The sequence below is a fragment of the Arachis ipaensis genome, chromosome B02 (genome assembly GCF_000816755.2).
Source record: "Arachis ipaensis cultivar K30076 chromosome B02, Araip1.1, whole genome shotgun sequence".
Classification (NCBI taxonomy): Eukaryota; Viridiplantae; Streptophyta; class Magnoliopsida; order Fabales; family Fabaceae; genus Arachis; species Arachis ipaensis.
Window position 1 is genome coordinate 17,250,465 of NC_029786.2, and position 9,175 is coordinate 17,259,639.

Below are 9,175 nucleotides of genomic sequence, written 5' to 3' on the forward strand. Positions count from 1 at the left end.
GTCTGTCACTCAGGCTCTACAAGAACGAACTGCTCTGATACCATAATGTAATACTAATACCCTACCATACAAAGCTTTACACCTAGGATGTAAAACAGAGGTGGCGAGGTGCTACGACTTCTAGAAATTAAAATACATACATATAATAGTAGAAAGAATATAATAAACTAGGAGCCTTGAAAAATGGGTAAAATAAAATCGCAAAATGAAAAGCGCAACGTTCCGGAAACGGAATAACTTGCGTGTGAAGAAAACTATAACTATCAAACATAAGATAATAAAAGTAGGAATAGAGGGCTAAGGGTACAAAATAACAAGCTCCTAACTCAGCCTGCGAAGTCAAGGCTGGCCGAAGAATATTTACACATATATACATACATAACCAAAACCCAAATGTACATAAACAAAATCCTGTCTCTCCATAAACCTCTAAGAGAATCAAAAGAGCAAGATATGCGGAGAGAAAGCAAAGTGTATATATATATATACACACACACACATCACTGTACAACAAAATAACCCAATAACCACTTCGCTCCAGGAGTCCAGACGCCTAACGAGATGCCTCTCGACCTGCATCTGAAAAATAACAACATAGTATGGGGTGAGAACCAGAGGTTCTCAGTATGGTAAAGGTGCCACTTTTTATGACTAAAGGAATGAAAATAGAGGTTTAGAGGTTTGAAATAAGGTTTTAAAACTCAAAATTCATGTTTGCTAGAATAGGTGCCACGCGTACGCGTGGGAGTGTGAAGATGCAGCTCGCGCACGCGTCCCTTGTCATGTGTACGCGTAGGTGAAAACTTCATGTCACGCGTGCGCGTGGGTCACGCGTACGCGTGGACATGCTTGTTAGCTCCTTACGCGTACGCATAGGACCAGTCGCGTACGCATCGCCAAAACCCATGCCACGCGTGCGCGTGGATGTACATTCTTCAAAAAAAAGAATCAATCAGAGAGCTGCATAACCAGAGAAATACCACCTGCATATTAACAAATTCCACACCAAAATTTCCGACGGGCATAACTCAGTCGTTTTAAATCGTTTTTCTTCCGTTCTTCGAATGGTATAAACTTCATGAACTCAATTTTCATTTAAAACAAATTGGAATCAATTTGGGGTTCCGAAAGCCAACTTATATCCCGCCGAAGTTCGGTCCAAAACCAAAGTTTTGCAAATTCTTTAAACCTCATGTTCATTCAAAGTTTCCATTCCATTCAATATTAAACCTGTCAATACCAATACAATTTCCAGCAACAAACCTCAATAAAACTCTACACCATTCCATTAACCACCAAGCAACAACAGTAAACAAGCTCCTTTCTCAACAATTCGATCAAGCTTCCATTCAATATTCTTGTAACATATAATCAACAAATCAACCATATTTCTTTCTAACATCAATATAAATAACAATCTCCACCACATAATCAAATCACCAATTATCCAACAAACACTAACCAAACATGTTCTTCAACAAATTACTAAACATTCAATATACACCTGTATTCAAACTTAAACCATACCTTGGCCGATTCCCATGTAACGACCAAGGCAATTTAACTAAAACCAACACAGCCCCAAAACCTCAACTAAACAGCTTTCTCCAAGTTTCGGTATTCACAATTTCAAGCTCCAATTATTTATTCACAACCTAATACACATTCAGAACACATATATACCCAATTTAATGCCCAAATCTCAAATTTAGTGAAATTAAAATAGAATTATGGTATCCTCACCTTACCCAAACTTCACATAAGCAAGAGTGAAGGTTTTCCTCAAGCTAATTGGATTCTAAAACATCAAAAATCAAAGAAATTCAACATCTCTTCCATTTTTCAAAAAATTGGGAGAAAGGAGTGGCTGGCAGTGATTAATGACTTACCAATGAAATTGTTCTGGTAGAAACGTAGAGCTTGACGCGGTGGTCGCGTGGCCACAAACGATGCGGCGATCGAAGCTCAAATGGAGGAGTTACGGCGAGTTGAACTTACCGTAAGGGGTTATGGGATTCCTTCTTTCCTTCCCCTGTGTTCTTCAACGCTGCTGAAATGCAGAGAAAAAGGATGTGGGTTCATTTAAAAGGCTGGCCCGGTTGGGCCCACGGCCTGGTTTGGGTCCAGTTCAACCGGTTCGGCCCGTTCGGTCCAATCTTGGGCCGATTTCTTTGAAATTAGTATCAAAATTCTCGTTTCGATGAGTTCTATCCTAATTTAATATAATATTCGTATTTCTAATCTTCTTTATTAAAAACTAATTTATCGACTAATTATTTACTAATGTAACGGGGTTTACATTAAACTTTGCAAAATTTCAGAGAAAAAAGCTTTCACCCGGTAAAATTACTTTTCTAACACATATTAATTTAGTTAGATTAAAATTTTAAGACAAATTCATTTTAATTTTATAGCATTTTGGTGGTCCACCTACGAGCATGAAACTCCAAACAAGCAAGATTTTACTATCAAGATTTTGAGCTTGACTTGTAGTACTTCAGGATAGGAGCACAACTAAAGTATTTTGAGCATGTAAAGTATAATTTAAACTCGTTAAATTTAAAATTAATAAACTTCTAAACTTCATAGTAACTTAGATTATATTTAATCATTTTGCAGATTCATACTAAAAACAGAAATAGGCTTGATCATGAAAGGATGAAAAGTTTAATCTTTATAAAATAAGGTAAAGTACTGTTTTAGTCTACAACGTTTGGGGTAAATCCTATTTTAGTTCCTAAAATTTAAATTATCCTATTTTTATCCCAAAATAATTAAAATGACATTAATGTGATCCCACCGTCAAATTTCTCAGTTACATAGAGAGAGAGAGAGAGAGAGGGGGGGGGGGAGAGAGAGAGAGAGAGAGAGAGAGAGAGAGAGTAGGAAACAAAAAAGAAAAGAATATATTAACTAAAAGGAAATCTGCCACACGAGAGTAGAGGTCAAGAATAAAAAGATTCTAAAAGACTGTCTACCACATAAGAGCAGATGAAACATGATTGTTGTTTGGGTCTTAGTGCCAAATGTATAGTGGGAATGTCCATACATTGTGAACTGTTTTTCAGATATAAACATATTATAACACATTTAAAAGTCACATTGCATGCATTTTGGCTGTAAGACTTATATACACATTGCATGCATCTCTAAAAAATCATATCTGGGACTTGTGTCCTAGTAATGTTGGGGACAGGTAGGCAACTGACATATGAGCTTATAGTCTGCATAAGGCTAGACATGCATGAAACTTGTTGTGCATTTTCTTTGTGATGTATTTTCTGTGTATATGTGTGAGTACGTTTTATGTATTTTATGATTGTTTGACTTTTGTGTTCTTTATTTATTAAGTTGAATGTATTATGTTGCTTGTTATTGCTGGCTAATAATAGTAAAATTAACTTAACTGGACTCTCCAGTTCTTACCCCATCTTTCGAACCCATTCAGTTACAGGTGTGAAGGCTTATTATAAAGCTGTGTAGAAGAGTTTATTTGCGAGTTGAGTTGTTGCTAGAATTTATTTTTCCCTCGTCTTGTTAGTTGAAGCTTTTATTTCAGAGAGTTAGGCTTGTATATGTTGTTCATTGATTAACTATAATGTATTACTAGTAATTATGTGATTATTATTGATTGAAAGTCTTTGTTGAACGATTATTAATTAATAAAAACAAAATTTACTAGCTTTCATCTGATAAAATGGAAAACGTGTTAATGTCGTAAAAGTTTATTATTAAATAGATAATAAAAAAATAGATTAGTAACATCTTACTTTTGGTATGATCATGATGTGCTAGAAGTTGACTCGTTACAGAAACTAATGTTATACCCAAGAAAGATAGGTTTCGTATGATAACAGTACCCAAAATCTAATTTTTTGTTGATTTTTTAATAAAATTTCTAAATTATCCTCACCCTTTACCTTCTTCCTCAAATTTTAAACGTTCACAATCCTCCTACCACCAGCACCTCCTCTTATTACCAATGCCTCCCCTCCCCCTCTCTACTACCACCACTCATCATCACTGTAAACCCCGGAAAATTAGCGAATAGTTCGTCAGTAAATTAAGTTTTAATAAAGGAAATTAGAAATACAAATCTTATAGCAAAATAAGATAGAGCTAATTAAAACGATAATTTTGACACCAATTTTAAAGAATTTGGCCTAAGATTGAGCCGAACGGGCCGAACCGGACGAACCGAGTCCAAAACGGGCCCAAGGTCCAAGTCCAGCTCAACAATACACAAGCAAACACAGCTTTCGTTCCTCCCTCACTTCATTCACGGTGGAAATACTCTTGGAGAAGGGAAGAAGAACATAACCCTAACCTTTTGATCAAACCACCATAATTTCTCGCTCCGAGCTCCAATTGTTGCACCGTTTGCGGCCACGCGACCACCGCGTCGAGCTCTACGATTCTATCGGATCAATTTTATTGGTAAGCTTATCTCTCAATCCAATTTCTCTACCCCTCTTGATTTTCAAAAATTATGTATGTTAGTTTTGAGATTTTGGTCCTTTTGTGTTATAGGACCCGATTAGCTTGAGAAAAATGCTCACTCTTACTTATTTGGCACTTGGGTATGGTAAGGATCATTAACCCTAGTTAATTCTTTGATTTAGTGAGTTGAAAATTAAATTGGGTATGTGTATATATGACAATTGTGTTAGGTGTATGAGTATATGTGAGATGGAGTAAGAATTGAATATACTAGAGGCTTGATTAGAAACTTGAGAAGCTGAATTATGGTAAGAAAGGCTTGAAAGCTTGCTTTGTGGAGCTGTCTCGGGTTATACGTGGAAATCGGCCAAGGTATGGTTTAGGTTTTGCGTATTTAATATGTAATGCCCTGTGAAAATTTAGGCTAGACGACCCTATGATAAGTTGAAATGTGTAATTTTGTTGATGTTTAGTACCTTTGATGGACTTATTAAATGATATTAAGAATAAGTAGTGATTGATGATTTTGTTGAAAGTGTGGTGTTGGTGTTTAATGATGAATTTAATTAAGTTTGATGGAAGTTGATTTAGTGTACTTAAGATATATTAGTAATTCTTGATGTAAATGTTGAGCTATTCATGAGAGTGATATGGAGTATTTATTGTTGGTAATTGTTGAATAAAAGAGTTAAATGTATATGTTGGTATGTGTGACAAGGGAACTATGTATATACATGAGTATAATTGTCATTGATTTGGATTTGGAATTGTGAAGAAGCATGTGTATATGTAGGGAGTTATTGAATGATTAAGAATATTGGGTGTGGTGTGTTGTAAAATGAATGGAATGTATGGAGTTGAGTATTGGTATGTTTTGGTTGGGAAATATTCTGGTATGGAATGAGATTTTGGTAAAACTAGGGGTTTGGTAAATTTTGGAAAAACTGATTTTTAATGAACTTCGGTAGTCCATAACTTGAATCTCAAATTTTGGATGAAAATGAGATTTGTTTCAAATTAAAGAGGGTTTTTATAAGCTTGAGAATGATATAAATTTTGCGAAAAACCAAAGTCTGTAAAGGAAGTTATAGACGCCGGAAATATGGTGCGAAAAACGGGAATTTTAAAATACAGCAGAACCAGAATTTCTGGTGTGTGCCTACGCATACTGATGTGCGCACGCACCCAGCAGTAGCAACAACTTCACTTGTGTATACGCACGCCTTTGTGCGCAAGCGCACGCCAGGATATGCCTTCTGCTAGTGGCAGTCGGATAGGTGAGGCACACGCACACCAAGTAGTTCCTGGTTGGTGTGCGCACGCACGTACACCTGTGTGCATCCGCACACACTCTGTTTTTTCAGCACTTGTATTTTTATGATTCAAACATGGTTTCGATCCTCTAAGCCTCTATTTTTATCCTTTTAACCCTAGATCTTATTAGTAAGCTTAGTAATTAGTTGAAGCTAGGAAATTGAGGTAACTTGGGGATAAATGAAAGGGTAAACGTGATAAATTATAAGAGAATGATGTGAAAGCTAAATGAATATATGTTGCTATGGCTATAAAGAACGAATGTAAGGAAATGATGATGATAAATGATGAGATTTGGGGATGACTGTGTGTGGCTGAAATGGTCAATATGGCAAGTTGAGGACGGAGGTTCCCTCTCTTGTCGTGATGTAGATGTGGGGAAGGTGGAAAGGCACTCTCCTTCTTATTGATTCTCCCACATTCTTCTCTGGTTGCAAGGTGGAAAGGCACACTCGTTCGATGTAAAAAGACACTCTCCTCGGTGAAACCTCCAGGAGAAGGTGAAAAGGCACTCTCCTTCGTTTATGATCCTCTTGGAGATATGCAACCTAGAGACCAATGTCTGGCTTAGCTACCAGATGTGTCGGGTTATGGAAAAGTAACCGACACGTGAGCTCACGGCCAGTAGGATAGACATTCATCATATGCATTATGTTTGCTTGTTTGCTATGCCTTATTTGGGATTGCCTAACTGAATATATTATGATACTTGTGATAATTGCTACTTGCACTACTTGTCTCTTACCTGTGCTTGCAATTGCCTGTTTGCCTGTATTTGTAAAACCACTGGAGACGGAGAAACGGAGGAAAGGTGGACAGGTTGGGTGTTAAGATAAAGTTTAAGTTGAGTTTAGTATTCTTTAGACACCTACCCCTTTATGGTTTCTGTTAAGTAGTTTTAAGTTTTATAATCTGAGTGTCGACATTCTAGGATTGCCTCTGGCATTCCCAAGACCTTATATATTATGTGCGTGGTACCTTTACCAGGCTGAGAACCTCCAGTTCTCACCCCATACTGTGTTGTTGTTTTCAGATGCAAGTTGAGAGGCTCCTCGCTAGGCATCTGGACTTCTGAAGCGGAGTAGTCTCTGGGTTTTATTTTGATGTACAGTTTTGAATGTTTATGTACTTAGTTTCCTCTCCAAAAAAAACTTGTTTATTTTGTTCCTCTTAGAGATTTGAGGAGAGTTAAGGTTTTATCTCTATATTTTGGGTATTTTGGGACATGTATATATGTATGTAAATATTCTCCGGCCAGCTTTAGCTCCGCAAGCTGAGCTAGTAGCTTGTTATATCATTCTCTTGACTCTCTATTCCTGTTTCCTATTTAGTTATGCTTTTAAACTTTAGCTTTTTTCTCACGCAAGTAACACTTATTTAGAGGTCATCATACCATACCACCTCTATTTTACGACTTAAGTGTAAAGCTCTGTGTGGTAGGGTGTTGCAATCACCACCGCTGCTGCCATCCTCCACACACACATTCTCAATTGTTAGTACGCAACACTCAAGAACCCTCTTTTTCTTTTTCACCTTAGCAGTGAAAAATCACTAGGTTCCATTTTTGTGCACTCTCAACTCAATCTTTTTTTCTTTGAATAATGACATATCGTGACGCCATGGTGTGTTCATTGAACTAGAATAAGAACATAAAAGCGCACTTCCTCCTAAAAAGACAGGGCTTCAACGTTTCTTCTTACGGCACGGGTGTGCACGTTAAGCTCTGTGGTCCCTCCCTCAGAGAATCCAATGTCTACAATTTCGGTACTCCTTACAACCAAATGTTCAATGACCTTCACAAAAAAGACCCTGAATTATATCCTTCTCTTCCTCCTCCTCTTCTACTAGTGAATTAATTTTTCATTTTTTCTGTATTTTTTGAGATCATGAGTTGCTTCAAATGGGTAAGGAATAGAAAGAAAAATTGAATTTTTAGAGAAGACTGAGTGTGAGGGGAGAGGCGTGGCCAGAGGTATGAGTTGTCGCGAGTGAGCTGCTTGCAGAGGAGGATGGCAGACATGACTCGAGCCTCCTGGTGAGGAGAGGAGGAAAGAAGGTGTGCGAACTTCAAGAAGAGGGTGTTAGGATCAGTCGACTTTTGTGTTCTTTATTTGTTAAGTTGAATGTATTCTGTCGCTTGTTGCTGTTGGCTAATAATAGTAAAATTAACTTCACTGGACTCCCCAAATCTTACCCCTTCTTTCCAACCCGTTCAGTTACAGGTGTGAAGGCTTATTGTAAAGCTGTGTAGAAGAGTTTGTTTTCAAGTTGAGTTGTTGCTAGAATTTATTTTTCCCTCGTCTTGTTAGTTGAAGCTTTTATCTTAGAGAGGTAGGCTTGTATATGTTGTTCATTAATTAACTATAATGTATTACTAGTAATTATGTGATTATTATTGATTGAAAGTCTTTGTTGAACGATTATTAATTAATAAAAACAAAATTATTAGCTTTCATCCGATAAAATGGAAAACGTGTTAACGTCGTAAAGGCTTATTATTAAATAGATAATAAAAAAAATAGATTAGTTACATCTTACTTTTGGTATGATCATGATGTGCTAGAAGTTGGATCGTTATAGAAACTAATGTTATACCCAAGAAAGATAGGTTTCGTATGATTAACAGTACTCAAAATCTAATTTTTTTGGTTGACTTTTTAAATAAAATTTTCAAATTACTCTCACCCTGTACCTTCTTCCTCAAATTCCAAACTTTCATAATTCTCCTATCACCAGCACCTCCTCTGATTACCAGTGCCTCCCCTCCCCCTCTCTACTACCACCACTCACCATCACCACCACTACTGCCATCCTCCATACACACACTCTCAATTAGTAGTACGCAACACTCAAGAATCCTCTTTTTCTTTTTCACCTTAGCAGTGAAAAATCACTAGGTTCCATTGTTGTGCACTCTCAACTCAATCTTTTTTCTTAGAATAATGGCATATCGTGATGCCATAGTGTGTTTATTAAACAAGAATAAGAACATAGAAGTGCACTTCCTCCTAAAAAGGCAGGGCTTCAACGTTTCTTCTTGCGGCACGGGTGTGCACATTAAGCTCCGTGGTCCCTCCCTCAGAGAACTCAATGTCTACGATTTCGGTACTTCTTACAAGCAAATGTCCGATGATCTTCATAGAAAAGACCCTGAATTGTATCTTCTCCTCCTCCTCCTCCACTAGTGAATTAATTTTTCATTTTTTCTGCATTTTCAGAGATCATGAGTTGCTTTAAATGGGTAAGGAATAAAAAGAAAAATTGAATTTTTAGAGAAGACTGAGTGTGAGGTGAGAAGTGTGGCCAGAGGTACGAGTTGTCGTGAGTGAGCTGCTTGCAGAGGAGGATGGCGGACATGAATTGAGCCTCCTGGTGAGGAGAGGAGAAAATGAGGTGTGCGAACTTCAAGAAGAAGGTGTTG

General features: G+C 37.2%; 1 protein-coding gene across 1 annotated transcript in view; it reads left to right on the forward strand.

The window, feature by feature from the left end:
• LOC107628220 overlaps window positions 4,653-9,175 on the forward strand; it is a gene marked incomplete in the record, with an annotated part of 6,702 nt that continues 2,179 nt past the window's right edge. Inside the window, 1 exon segment of the mRNA XM_016330992.2 lies at window positions 4,653-4,665.